Source organism: Taudactylus pleione, unplaced genomic scaffold, assembly GCF_031769625.1.
Source record: "Taudactylus pleione unplaced genomic scaffold, aTauple2 ptg000122l, whole genome shotgun sequence".
Taxonomy (NCBI): domain Eukaryota; kingdom Metazoa; phylum Chordata; class Amphibia; order Anura; family Myobatrachidae; genus Taudactylus; species Taudactylus pleione.
In genome coordinates this window covers 9,240,332-9,256,609 of record NW_028284524.1, presented here as the reverse complement: position 1 = coordinate 9,256,609, position 16,278 = coordinate 9,240,332, and the positions used below count along the sequence as shown (strand labels likewise).

Sequence of the window (16,278 nt, the reverse complement as noted above, 5' to 3'; positions counted from 1 at the left end):
TTGCCTGCTTTTCTTACCTCGGATTAAGTGGTAGGCAAAGAGGCCAACCCCACCCCTTCAGTAATCAGAGACTAAAGGCCCCCGTACACGGTGCGATATGCACCTTGCGGCGCGATAGCCGGTCCGATGGATGACATATTGGGCATTCCCAACACACGGAGCAATCCACTGCCCGACCACCCGATATGCCGGCACCCCCCTCCCCACCCTTATAGCGCTGCATGGGATCGTACATCGCATCCCCAGATCAAGTGAACATGCAGTAAGATCTGGAGGTGCGATGTAAGCCCCCAAGGGAGCGTGCACTGGCCGATATCATGCCCACACATGGTACGATATAGCAGCGATATCGTACCAATCCACTGGATCGGCTGCTATATCGCACGCACCATGTATGGGGGCCTTTAGGGCATACTTGCCTACTTTTTAAAAAGCATTTCAGGGAGATTGTAAAAGCAACATCTACGAGTGTGGCAGTAAAGTGGACGTGTACTGCTACATCTGGCGGGCTTGCCATAAAATTGCCTTACATACAAATGTAAATGAGCCCCAAAGCAGTTAGTAAGATCTACTTGTTGATGAAAACACACTTATACTTTTCAGAAAATGCTGTACGTGTAGCCATAGAGATCATTGGTGCTGATTCAGACCCATTCTCTATGATGCGAACGCTCATAGCTGGCCCATAGTCGATTTCAGTGCGAGAGATCGGGAAGTGGTTGCTCATTGCGCATACACTGCCCAGCAGAGTGAGTGACAGGAGAAGCCGTTTGTGGGTGGTGACAGGGGCAGGCCACTAGAAACGGGGGAGTGGAGGTGCGAACGGAGGAGTGCCTGAGCTTCTCAACTCCGTTTCAGAGGCGTGCATAATTAACAGGCAGTGTCACAGTACACGTCACCTGGTTGTATTTCACGCTGAAATGCTCGCAGTGCTTGCGGCAGGGTATAGTCAACCTCAAGCGCTGCATTCGCTGCCGATGGTACCTGATGTACCGATGCTTGCATACACTTCCTGGAGATGACGTGCACTAGTGGGCGTCTTAAGACAGGCTGTGAGGCTGGTGGTCTACACACACAAAGCAATCGCACGCCAAGACATAGTGGGTGTTCTTATGCCTTGCCGTGCGATCGCCTGCCATGCCGTCACTTAGCTGAATTTGCATATGCTGGGAGCGAGCATACGCATCTAGCGAGCGGGTCCGAATGAGCTCCATTGTGTCTTATAACCAATGCAGGGAAATTATACTAATGATCCCATTTGAATGTATATATATCTGTTTTCTTTTTAATATAACAGCTTCATAATGAAGGTAAGGTGCAATAAGGGAGATTGCTAGACTCTTCAGGGAGTCAAGGAGATTGCTGCTATTTCAGGGAGTATCCCTGACAATCAGGGAGAATTTGCAAGTATAACTTATGGTGCATACACACGATCAGATTTTTCCTTCAGATATGAACGATAACGATTTAAAAATCGTTCAGTCGTTCATATCTGAAGGAAAATCGTTCATATCTGACATGCCTGAACGATGGACGATCAACGATGCGCGTTCCCGTTTGTCAGATAACGATATCTGACATCTGATGGGTTTGCAGTCAGACTTGGACGATTCCATTCATTTTAATGTAGTCAAAACTCGTTCAATCGTTCAAATCGTTCAAATCGTTCAAAACTTTGGTAAAATCGTTCAAATCGTTCAAATCGTTCAATCGTCCATCTGACAAATCTGACAAGTCTGACAAATCTGACCATGTGTACGCTCCATTAGGGTGGGATGTACTAAGCATTACATTTACGGTGCGGTACATCCCACCTCATATCGGGTACATACCAGGGTTAATTACACCAGTATGTGCTTAGAAATGCTATTTAAATCGCAAATGACAGCTCTCCTGAAAAGAGCTGTTCTTTGCAATATCCTCCGCTAGAGGGATACTAAGCATTGCATTCCCGTGCTTAGTACATATAGGTAATGCTGTTAAATCCCCGAAAATTGCATTTTCAAGGGGTTTACCGCATTTTTTTTTATCTTAGTACATCCCACCCTTACTGAGGTGGACAAGGCTTAAAGTTGTATTATGCAAAAATGTCCCAGGAGGTTACTTTGCAGCATGTACATATTCTGCGGGAGAATTGCTAATATCCCAGGTCCAAGGGGTCTCCTGGACTTTCTCGGGGAGAAGGCAACTACGATATACAGTACAGTGCCCCATATAAGGAGCAATCTATTGTAGTATTACCCAAGTATAGATGTTAGATACTGACACACTGTAAATACTGTGTTACATATAAGTGACCCAATGCTCAATCTAATGTAGTATTACCACATTATATACTGTAGGTATGAGAAAGTGCTGCACTTTCTCTACAGTGTCTCATACTGTATAGTTAGTAACCCAATTACATAAGGACTGGGTTACTTTTAGACTGATTACTGTCTGACCTGACAACACAACACTGTTTAGGGAATCCAGTATTTCAGTTTAATGCTGTGTCAGGGAATGTGAGGGCCCCAGGGATGCCCAGAAGGGCCTCATCTTACTCACAAGATGCCATTTGGACATCTACATAGAGCAGTGTAATTCAAATAAACTCCAACTGCCCTTGCCCCAGTTTCAGGACAGTCTCATTTATTGCTGCATAGCGCATGATACACCCGCTGTGTTAATTGTAATGCTAACAATCCTTTAATGTGAGGCGTTAATTATGAAATATTGATTGTCCCGGACAATGCTCGCTGCATAATGAACATGTTGATGTGGCAGAGGAGATCCTTGCTGTAGAATGCTGCGTCCTGCAGTATTAACCTATTCACTGCTGTAGGCCAAAGCACCATATCACCTGGGGATAATTTATAGGGCTCATTTACTAACATTGCACAAAACCACAGTAACCAGTTAGCAAGGCTTTTATCTGTCTAGTGCAAGTTAAGCTGCATACACACACAATAATTTTTTGAACGATTATCGTTAAACGATATAGTTCACTTTCTGAGTCAAACGATGAACGATAATCGTTCATGCGCGTTCACGTTTGTAGTTCAGTCAGACTTGTCAACTCAACGATTTTCATTAAGGGAATATGCAAAAATCGTTTGTAGTTCAAAAAAATCGTTCATTACACTTTAAAAAATCTGACAGAAAATCGTTCATAAAATCATTCATAAAATCGTTGGTAACAAAATCGTTGTGTGTGTATGCAGCTTAAGACAATGAAAGCAAGTGTCTGATTGGTTGATGTACTTCACTTGTGCACATAAATGTACAGTTAGTAAATAAACCCTCTTGTGTCAGCAGTGACTGCTCTGACCTCATATATAGAGAACGAGTTATTTCTGTGCTAATTACAACTAAGTCAATGTTAATGGGAAGTTCAGTTGCTCTTGTAAAACAGGCTCTTCAGATGCTTATTATCCTTCATTACAAGTGTTACCCAGCCACTGTACAATTAAAGAGCTATTTGATAGCTTGCTTTGTAGGGCAGACAGTCAATGGTGCCCAGATTAATGTGTACCAATAAAATCTATCAAAGACAATTTATAATTCCTGTATCCCATAGTCTTCTGAAATTTATCGGAAATATTACTCATGGAGTTTATGGATTTATTTTTACAGGAGGACAGAAATTTAAAGAACAACTAAAGCCCATTTGTGACATTGGTAAATAGTAAAGGCTGTGTACTGTTGAGGCAAATGATATACCTGACTTTGGTGTCAAGCTAAATATGACCATCATTACAATAAGAGAAACTGTGGCAAAATTTCACATGAATAAGGAATCACAGAAGAACCATGTTCCTTCCGCTTCTGCTTCACAATTGTGCATAGTTTTTCTAAATTAGCATTTTGCTGTAATTATGGTGTATACATAGACCTCGGAAATACGTAGTTAATGAATCCTGCTGTGCGGTTTGGCTGGGGTAGGATTGTGAACACTTCAGGCTTGCTTTCTTTTGGTGCAAAAGTGGCCTCATCTATAACCATCACGCTCTTGTGTCACATCTCAGCAGCACGTAGCTATGTCAGAAGAGAGGTGATTCGCTAACACAACAGCCAGAGTGACTGAAAGCTGGGCAGCAGGTACGGCACAAGTTCTGTGGAAGTGCCACCGGCAAAATAAAAACACTGAATTAGTAACATGATTTCCCCCAGTCGGTGATTTAGGTGCTCCTAAACCTTAGTGCCCTAGGCATCTGCGTGTGTGACTTTATTCAATCACTGTGACTAGAGCTGCCACACAAAGTACTGCAATAATATACACTAAAAACATGATCAGGGAGCTATAGTCAAGGAGCATTTCTATAGAAGGTAATGACTGGAATAACACCCAGACATAACCACAGAGCACCTTCTCTTCTCTTGACATAACCGAGAGGAGAACTGATGTAATATATACAGACATTATATAAATGAGCATCTCATCATACTGTCACTGTGAGGTGCAATGCTACACAAGGTAATGAGGAGAATGTCATATAATATAGACATTGTCACTGCATACCTCTTCATACAATCACTGAGAGGAAGAATGCTACACAAGGTAAAGAGAATAGCCTCCATATAGACAAAATATATCACTGAGCACCTATTCATATTGTCACTGTGTGGAGAACTGCTACACAATGTAAGGAGCAGAATAATAATATACACACATACTATGGGCTCTATTTACTACAATCCGCATTGGTAATGCAGATTGTAGTGTGATATCACCGAGTGAATTCGCATTGTGAATTCAGGCAATATCACAGGGATTTACTACAAATCCCTTGCAGGGACAGAGCTTGCGATAAAGCTCTGTCCCTGCTAATCCCCTTCGGAGCCTTATCACGGTATTTTCGCAAACAAATACCGTGATTAAGTGCCCGCGCATGTGCCGACCGGTCGCCGCTGCTACCCCCCCTCCGGTGCTAAGCCCCGCCCCTGGCACTAAGCCCCACCCCCGCGATCGCGGACCCCCCGCGACCCCCCTTCCCCCCCGCGACCCCCCTCTCCCTTAATTACACTTACCTGCATGCTCCAGGCCTCTGGTGATGTCCTCCATTCCTCCGGTCAGGTGATCTCCCATACTGCACTGGGGCCTGATCACCTGATGACCGGGCAGCAGTGCACTGTGGGAGACCAGCTGACCGGAGGGGAGTCATCACCGGAGACCCGATCACCGGTCCCTGGAGTCAGGTAAGTAATTTTTTTTACTATTATTTTTTTTTTCTTTTTTTTTACAGTAATCAACTTGCAGTCTGTTTAGACCACAGCTGATTACAGGGACCGACTCCCGGCTCTGCGCTCCCCGTTAGAGCACGCCAGGAGTCCGGTAACCGGGGGAGACCCTGGATAACGCCACCTCCAGGTGGCGTTATTATCACAGGGCTTTCCCCGGTATTTTTTTCACATTTATTTTTAGTAACTATGGTCAGATCACATTTCCCATTACAGTTATGGGAAATGCGATCTGCTTTACTAAAAATAAGTGATACTTAGGGCTTGGAGTAGAATTTTACGAATTCTACTCCAATTGCCCTGTAATAACTATAGGTGATACTAAAATAATGTGAAAAGGGTGTGAAAACACCATTTTTCACATTATTTTAGTAAAAATAATGTTGATAAATAGAGCCCAATATCACTGAGCACCTCTTTTTACAGTTACTATGAGGAGATCTGCTGTACAATATAATGAGCAGAATAATAATATACACACATACTATATCACTGAGCACCTCTTTCTACTGTCACTGTGAGGAGGTTTGCTACATAATATAATGAGCAGTATAATAATATACACACATACTATATCACTGAGCACCTCTTTCTGCTGTCACTGTGAGGAGATCTGCTACACCAGGGGTCAGGGAACTTTTTTTACCTTTTACCCCAAATATATTTAGATACGCTGACATTACCCCCTTGATTTGAAAGGAAGGAAATCATATAGTAGTAACCCCATATAATGCCCCTGTAGTAGTGCCCCTGTAGTAGTGCCCCCATATAATGCCCCTGTAGTAGTCCCCCATAGTTATGCCCTTGTAGTAGTGCCCCCATATAATGCCCCTGTAGTAGTGCCCCCATAGTTATACCCCTGTAGTAGTGCCCCCATATAATGCCCCTATCGTATTGCCCCATATAATGCCCGTGAGGAGATCTGCTACATATATAATGAGCAGAATAATAATATACACACATACTATATCACTGAGCACCTCTTTCTACTGTCACTGTGAGGAGATCTGCTACATAATATAATGAGCAGAATAATAATATAAACATATACCGTATCACTGAGCACCTCTTTCTGCTGTCACTGTGAGGAGATCTGCTACATAATATGAGCAGAATAATAATATACACACATACTATATCACTGAGCAACTCTTTCTACAGTTACTGTGAGGAGATCTGCTACATAATATGAGCAGAATAATAATATACACACGTACTATATCACTGGGCACCGATTTTTACTGTCACTGTGAGGAGATCTGCTACATAATATGAGTAGAATAATAATATACACACATACTATATCACTGAGCACCTATTTCTACTGTCACTATGAGGAGATCTACTACATAATATGAGTAGAATAATAATATACACACATACTATATCACTGAGCACCTCTTTTTACTGTCACTAAGAGATCTTCTACATAATATGAGTAGAATAATAATATACACACATACTATATCACTGAGCACCTCTTTTTGCTGTCACTGTGAGGAGATCTGCTACATAATGTAATGAGCAGAATAATAATATACACACATACTATATCACTGTGCACCTCTTCCTGCAGTCACTGTGAGGAGATCTGCTACATAATATAATGAGCAGAATAATAATATACACACATACTATATCACTGAGCACCTCTTTTTACTGTCACTGTGAGGAGATCTGCTACATAATGTAATGAGCAGAATAATAATATACACACATACTATATCACTGTGCACCTCTTCCTGCAGTCACTGTGAGGAGATCTGCTACATAATATAATGAGCAGAATAATAACATACACACATACTATATCACTGAGCACCTCTTTTTACTGTCACTGTGAGGAGATCTGCTACATAATGTAATGAGCAGAATAATAATATACACACATACTATATCACTGTGCACCTCTTCCTGCAGTCACTGTGAGGAGATCTGCTACATAATATAATGAGCAGAATAATAACATACACACATACTATATCACTGAGCACTTCTTTCTACTGTCACTGTGAGGAGATCGGCTACATAATAGAATGAGTAGAATAATAATGTACATACATGCCGTATTACTGAGCACCTCTTTTTACTGCCACTGTGAGGAGATCTGCTACATAATATAATGAGCAGAATAATAATATACACATATACCGTATCCCTGAGCACCTCTTTCTACTGCCACTGTGAGGAGATCTGCTACATAATATGAGCAGAATAATAATATACACACATACTATATCACTGTGCACCTCTTCCTGCAGTCACTGTGAGGAGATCTGCTACATAATATAATGAGCAGAATAATAATATACACACATACTATATCACTGAGCACCTCTTCCTGCAGTCACTGTGAGGAGATCTGCTACATAATATAATGAGCAGAATAATAATATACGCACATACCGTATCACTGAGCACTTCTTTCTACTGTCACTGTGAGGAGATTTGTTACATAATATAATGAGCAGAATAATAATATACAGATGTACCGTGTAACTGTAGCTGAGCACTTCTTTTTACTGTCAAAGTGAGAAGAAATTTCACATCGGAAAATTAGAATGCCATATACAGTACACAGACATTGTCACAGAGTGCCTGTTCCTACAGTCACTGTGAGGAGCACTGCTTTACAAGGTAATGAGAATGCCATATATACAGCTATTATGGATCTGATTCTGCCTCCAGAGGGAATGTCAATGTTGGGCACAGTTGAGCAATTTTTTTCTACTGTGCGTGTTTGTAAGTCACACAGAGTATGCTTCCAGGGCCTGTGTGCTCATAGTCGCAGTTGTGATTGAGATGCACGGTCTCAGAAATGTCTTGGGCATATCTGGGTGGTGACTGGTACGTGGCTATGCGAATGCACGGAGATGGTCCGTCTTATGGGCGTGTTATGGGAGTGTTGCAGGTGTGTCGCCGAACTGGTTGAGAACTCGGGGGATCATGTATTATAGCGGCACGTATTGTGTCTTTATCGAGGCGCAGCAGGATGCACTAACGATGAGATGTATTAACATCTCATTGGCCGGACAAGGGGAGTGTTAACTTCCCCCCCCCTCGGCGACCATTGCTAAAGCCCACAGCTCATCAGCCTAGTGCTGATGCGCTGTGTCTCAGTCTTGGCCGGCTCCACTGAGCATGCGCGGGATCTCGCAAGTATCGCGAGATCAAGTGCGCTTTCCCTGCTGTGGGAATAGGGCATCACCAAGCTGCAGCTGTCGATATCGATAGCTGCAGCAGGCAGGACAGTCAGGCGAACTGACCGTTCATACATAGCCCTGCCCATCGGCGCAGCTATCTTGTAGATAGCAGTGCCGATAATGACAGGGACTCTTAGGGCCACCTGTCATTTACCTCCCAGCCCCCTAATCATACATGGGGAAGAAGTGGTATCAGTGCACATAACATGCGCTGATGCAGTTTAGTCGGGTAATACATCTGCCCCTCGGACTATTCATCGCTCACATAGGAGGCTATACTGTATTGGAGAATCTGCACCTAGTATGGGGCTGTTGCAAATTTCGATGGTGCAAATGATGGCTGCGCCTAAAGATGCATCAATCAGTATTTGAGTATCTAGTGGTCATCTCAGTCCCTGCACATTCTGTACACCAGGGAAGGGCCTATATAGCAGACCCAGCAGAAGACACTCACATTGACACTGCAGCGTCACACTCAGAATTAGCCCCTATTACTGAGCACCTCTTACTGCAGTCACTGCAGTAATGAGGAGAATATACACAGACAACGACATAACCACTGGGCATAATAAGGACTAGGTATTAAGAAGTAACTATAATGGGAAAGATGGGTTCATGTTCAATTGTATATTTAAGCATAAAACAATAAACTTTCCCAAACTGTACCTTTGTATAGATCCCAAGAATTTACTTTTCCTGTTCGATTTTTTTTTTTTTTATAATATATCTTTTGGGACGAATACTGTAAATTGTAGACTATGAATTGATACTGTATGTACAATTTGTTTCTTCATTTTCTTGTAAAATGTGTTCTACTGTATATGACTCTGCGATACTGTTACAAAAAGAAGTATCATTTAGGGTGCTTGTGCTACAAATAGCCACTTGATGGCAGTGTGACACAGTGATGCCTAAACACATGCCTGGAGATACCAGGACAATGAATAAAATAGACTGGTTTCCACTAGCTATAAATGAAGAAAATTAACCATTTCACTACTAGTGCAAGTCCCCTAACTTCCTAACAGGGTATAAGAACTCATATATGTGGAAGGGTCTGTGCATGTCTGAATTGCACAAATGGTGTTCAATATACAGTAAATGTTGTGTTGTACTTTAAGGTGTTTGGGCAACATAATAGTATGAGCCTCCTTCTCGCCACCTTTTGTAAAAATAACTCCAAAATGTAAAAATGTGTTGGGGCAGTGGTTCTCCATCTCGGTCATCCTAACAGTATTGTTTATAATTATATCCATGCTTAAGCAGAGGTGACTTAATTAGTACCTCAGTCAGTTTGATTATACCATCTGTTCACAAGAATGGATATCCTCAAAACCTGGACTGTTAGGGTGCCATGAGGACAGAGTTTGGGAAACCCTATGTTAGGGTAATACAGGCCCCACAAAGCCCAGAGGACTCTAATTGAAATGTGACTGGAGTATTAGCATAAATCTGAGGACAATCATTGGTGTCTTACCCTAAATGTGATGACAAACAGTCCCATTTGTGGTTGGACAAGTCAAACAAGATCCAGTTTTTGGTCCACACTTGAGCTTGGCAGAGGTGAAGGAAGTGGTCAGCAGTGTCTTGACTACTGCCCAGGGCCCAATTTATACAGCCACTGGACCTAGAATTGCCCAACTTGTATCTTTTTCAATCCAAACCTCATTTTTGTAGGGGAAACCTATGAAGCTAACCCATGAGATGTGAAGTAAGAAATGTTCTAATGGAAAACTAACTGATTTGTTTCCCAGATTTCTTTGGAGCCAATTTATTAATTTTTGGGTATCTCCAATATCTTTTGTGTAATCTCATCATACATCCTATAGATCAGGGGTTCCCAACAACGGTCCTCAGGGCACACTAACAGTCCAGGTTTCAAGGATAACCATACTTGAGCACAGCTGACTTAATTAGAACCTCAGTTATTTTGATTTAACCATCTGTGCTGACCAATGGATATCACTAAAACCATGACTGTTAGTGTGCCTTGAGGATCGAGTTTGGGAATCACTGCTATAGATGCTGAAATTTTCTGCAAAATTTACTTAAGAAATATGCCCCATTGTGGTAAAAATAATGAATTGTAATATTTTATTGTATGCTCTTTTGAGCACAATTTTCAATATCATTCGGTGTAAATGCTAAAATATACTATTTTTGGAAGAATAAATAATTGTATATGTGCATTTATTAACATCAAGCCTAAATTATATATATACATATAATAAATGACTCTCTAAATGTGGGTTATATTTAGCAGTGTAAATAGGTACAGGAAGATATTGTGTTGCTTATGTATGTATTCATTTAAAAAATATATATATTACACATTAAATAATGTTGGAAGGTGTAGAATAGATGCATGACTCTACATTTGGAGAACACACTTTGGCATTTGGTGACTCCCAATACAAGGCAGAGTGTTATCTCACATTAGAGTGTAGCCACCTTTACATGTTCACAGACATCAGGACATAGAGATAAATGTTTCTGGCAGACAGTACATAAAGCTGTCACATAACATGCACTTAAACATGCTTGTTAATTAGGCTCAGAGTGCTCAGGACAAGACAAACAGCATCGGGGATTATGTACTGAGCTCCATTAGTCTGTTTGTGAAGCTGCGATTGCTGTTTCGGCTGCGCAGGGAGACTGGATATTTTTTGACTGTATGAAAGCCTGGCTCAAGGGCAAGCAGACATCTCCCAAACAGGGCAACAACCATCTAATTGAGATTCTCACCAATAACTCTCTTCTAATACTGCCCCCCCATGAATAAGATTATAATTAACAACAATATCATTAGCAGTGGAATTAAAACACTAATACCTTCCCTGCTGACCAAGGGGTTGCAGCCTTATTGATCTCTGTTTCCTAATACAGAACATTCAGTGATTAATAGGAAAACTGTTTCCATCAGCATCTAAGATTGTGGATAAAAGGACAGCATGTAGTTAACAGGGGAGACTGGTGCAGGTCACAGCAACATATACAACTTTGATCAAGGCCTCCTGCACTATAGGGAAAGGTCAGCAGACTAGAAATCTCTAGGGTTAATACAAACAGTAGATGTACTGTATATCATATACATAAATGAATAGCTAATCTTGGAAGTCATTGCCAAATGATCAGATTCCTTATTTTCTCATATCACTCTGTATCCCCTGCCTCCATCAAAGATCACTAATTCTCAGATATACTCAGGGAGCTGACTTCTGCTTAGTTGTGCCTAAAAACAACATCTTTCAGCATATTAAACATTTTAATTTTACCAGACAGTCGCTCTCTTGAGCAAAGGAGCAGATGACATTGATGAAACACGACCTGTTCTCAGAAGATGGATTTCTACAGAAACCTCTGGCTCCTGGGAAAAGGGTCTTATTCCCGTCCTTCTCCTCCAGGTGTGGGAATGCACATACAAATTTTCAGTGAATAGAGGATTTTATGTAATTCAGCATTGTGTACCAATGTAATTCAAAAACAAAGTATTGAAACCATGATGCGATTCAGTACTACAGACAGCGCCATTATAATAAACTATTGAAACCACAATGGACTGCGTCACTATAATAAACTAAAATGCATAATGTACAGCATTGTTGTAATGAGCTATTTAAACCATTATATAATTCAGCACTATAGGCAGGGCAGTATAATCATGATGTAATTCAGCACTATAGGCAGGGCAGTATAATCATGATGTAATTCAGCACTATAGGCAGGGCAATATAATCATGATGTAATTCAGCACTATAGGCAGGACAGTATAATCATGATGTAATTCAGCACTATAGGCAGGACTGTATAATCATGATGTAATTCAGCACTATAGGCAGGGCAGTATAATCATGATGTAATTCAGCACTATAGGCAGGGCAGTATAATCATGATGTAATTCAGCACTATAGGCAGGACAGTATAATCATGATGTAATTCAGCACTATAGGCAGGACAGTATAATCATGATGTAATTCAACACTATAGGCAGGGCAGTATAATCATGATGTAATTCAGCACTATAGGCAGGGCAGTATAATCATGATGTAATTCAGCACTATAGGCAGGACAGTATAATCATGATGTAATTCAGCACTATAGGCAGGACAGTATAATCATGATGTAATTCAGCACTATAGGCAGGACAGTATAATCATGATGTAATTCAGCACTATAGGCAGGACAGTATAATCATGATGTAATTCAGCACTATAGGCAGGGCAGTATAATCATGATGTAATTCAGCACTAAAGGCAGGACAGTATAATCATGATGTAATTCAGCACTATAGGCAGGGCAGTATAATCATGATGTAATTCAGCACTATAGGCAGGGCAGTATAATCATGATGTAATTCAGCACTATGGGCAGGGCAGTATAATCATGATGTAATTCAGCACTATAGACAGGGAAGTATAATCATGATGTAATTCAGCACTATAGGCAGGGCAGTATAATCATGATGTAATTCAGCACTATAGGCAGGACAGTATAATCATGATGTAATTCAGCACTATAGGCAGGGCAGTATAATCATGATGTAATTCAGTACTATGGACATTATCACCGTAATAAACTTTTCAGATCAGTACTCAAAGTGAGTCTGAATACAATGGTGTCTCTATTCCCCTTCTCTCTAACTCACCACTTGGTGATTAATTGTACCAATTAAATTTGTCTCCAATGCTGTAGCCATAGTGGCTGAATTATTTACATAGGTCTCAGTGCATTTTGGTCTCCAGAAAAATGGATGCTGCATGTATTAGGCCCAATGTAAGGTGGATGTTAATTCACCTGAAAATTATGTTTTCAAAAACTTTCTCCTCAGCAGATTGAACAAAGCAGAGAATCTTCTAATGTGCCACAGGCAGGTCATTTTCTGACAGAACAGGCAGATTTTCTGTTGACTGAATGTTATTCTCATTCTCTTTTCTATGGCCCTGATTCAGTTATATGCTAATGCTGTTGTTGCTGCGTCTGTTAATGCAGCTGCTATCTAAAAGTATGTTTTACATGCTGGGAGATGTCATTTTTTGGAGTGGGGCCGCGTGTCATGTACTCGTTTTTGGCATACTGTGTGCTTGCCCAGCACACCAGGAAATGCTGAGCTGCACCCAGCCTCTCCCTGATTTCACTGATGCTTGGTGACACCGTCTGAAGGGGTGACACCAAAATAGCAGAGCACCTTTGCTATTTTGGTGTCACCTAGTGTGGCCTGCACTCCCCACACCCACCCCTAGTGATGCCACTGGTCCCATGTGTCTACTGTGTATCCCATATATGACTGTGTGTCCCTTATGTGTTCATGGCATAGCAGAGGTGGGTGACCTCGAGCCATAATGTGATTTGCTTTTTAACACTATGTAGTAAAATACAAAGACACATTTGGGCTTGGGTAGAGATAGGAGATAAGCAAACAAAAGCAAAAAAAGATTAATTTGTTCCTAGACAAATTATGTTGCAATGCAAGGGGTGCAAATGCTTTTATTATTTTTGCATGCATGATCAATCTAGTCTGTTTTGCATGTAGAGCACAAATACTTTACAATGCTGTGTTTTTACCCTGAAATTTAGGATTTAGCCAGGGCTCTCTTAAATCTGACACACCGCAGTTCAACACCGTTTTGCCAAGGTGCAAATTTCCTCCTTTTTCTCTTAAGTCCCATTGAGTGCTATCCCTATGTATTTTTGTCTTATTAAATAATGTTAAAATTAATTTAAACCTATCAAAATCCATAAAGCCATTAAAGTACATTTAACATACTGCCACTTCTGAATTCCAACTTTGACCACTGATTCAAACCATGATGTAATTCAGCACTATGGACAGCGTGACTACAATATGCCACCATGATCTGATTCAGCACTTTGGACAGCATTACTATAATTAACCATTACTACCATGATGTCATTTAACACTATGGACTGTTTAATTATAAAATACTATACACTCCATGATGTAATTCAGCACTACTGAGAACATCACTATAATAAGATAATCAAATCATTATATATTCAGCACTACAATCAGTGCACCTCTAAGATAGTGTTCAAGATTCCAGTTGCACCTATAACACTGTATAAGAAGGAACTCGAGATGCAAAGCATTCCGGTCCTGTTAACAGTGTTACTATGCAGTGGTAGTCCACATTCAGAGATTTCTAATGTCCATTTGTTTTCTTTCTTTTAAATCTGTTTGGACAACAGAACTATCTGAATGAGGACTGCACCTTTAGGTTCTGATTTATTTTGGGAATGCTGGAAAATCCCATTAATAAATAGCCTAGCTTGGAACTATTGAAGTACCCATAGCAATGTCAAAATGTTGCAAATACAAAATATTATTATTCTTTACGTAAATATGACTTAACAAAAAAGTCATGAATGAGATTCTGGTAAACTTGCCGCATATTTCAAAAATCTAAGAACAACTTCAGTTCATTGGCCATGATCAATGATGGCATAAAGGATTTTAATGTAACATGTAACAAAAATATAATGAGGTTCCCATATGATATTCTCAAAGATCTGCTATAGCAAAGACCTGCTATAGAATCATTAAAAGAAATGTAGTATATAAACCAAAGGTTGAATACATGAATTAAGATATTTAGATAAATGTGATGTGAAGGAAGAGATACCAGAGATAATGGGTCTCCCTGGAGGTTGCGTGAAGCTTTGTGAACTTTAGATAGTTGGTTATAAAATGGTATTCTTGGCCTATTTACATATAAAAAAATATATTCCGTTTGAGTAATGAGAGCTGTAGATAACCATTGTGCATTATAAAAGTTACTGGGATATTTGGAATTGTATAAGTTATTTTATAAGTGGAGCTGTGGATACAACTTTCATAGGCATATATTCACTTCCATAAGTTTCTATGGTAAGAATAATCCCCCCCCACTCCCTTTATTAGCCCCCACATTCCCTTTTATTCAGACAAAGCTGTGATTGCTCTTATTTCACATATACTAAGACTATTTGATCGTAACTTATTAAGAATCTGTATAAATAAGGATCTTGTACAGGTTGAGTGTCCCTTGTCTGAAATTCTGAAATCCAAACTGCTCCAAGATCCGAATTTTTCTGAGCAGACGGAAATAGTGACACATTTGCTGTCTGATGGTTCAGTGTACACAAACTTTGTGTCATGCACACATTTATTAAAAATATTATATAAAATTACTTTTAGGCTAAGTGCATATGAAACAAATGAATTTCGTGTATAGACGTGGGTCCCATCCCCACGATATCTCATTATGAGCCATATTCATCATCATGTAATTAAAATCAACACTTTCACCTACTTTTGTAGAAATTAAGTATAGGGGCCAATCATTATAAAGGTAATACAGGAGATATCACAAATAGATCCTGCTTACCTTTCAGCCCCGATCTGTCCCGTACCAGTATGGGAACCTAAATTCATCAAAGTCAAAAAATACTACTGTATATTTAGAGAGCTTGACTGTGGGAACATTCACCATCTTCAGATGGCATTTGCTTCTGCACACCTGCTCGTCCCCTATGGGAAGAAGTCCCGGATTGTGAAGATCCCTCCGCCCCTCTCTGTCTCCTTCCTTTACGCAGGCTCTCTAGCACTACCAAGTCAGACATGGCAGTGTTCATTTTCACTCCTACGAAAGTACTGTAGCAGTGAAAACATTCGTGGAGACAGCTGATTTTTGGATCAGCTTTCTCCATGCCGGAGCAATGATTAATTTTTCCGGCGCTCATCTCAAGTAAGAATGTCAATTATCAGGGGCCGCCCGGCCCCGAATAATTAATGCAATGAATATGTCCCTATGTATATGCAAATATTCCGAAATCTGAAAAAATATGAAAAGCAAAA

The 16,278-nt window shown here is 40.5% G+C and overlaps 1 protein-coding gene across 1 annotated transcript in view; it reads right to left on the bottom strand.

Annotated features, from left to right (window-relative positions):
- Positions 1-16,278, bottom strand: part of ASIC4 (acid sensing ion channel subunit family member 4) — a 505,378-nt gene that overhangs the window by 57,529 nt on the left and 431,571 nt on the right. The window lies entirely within an intron of this gene.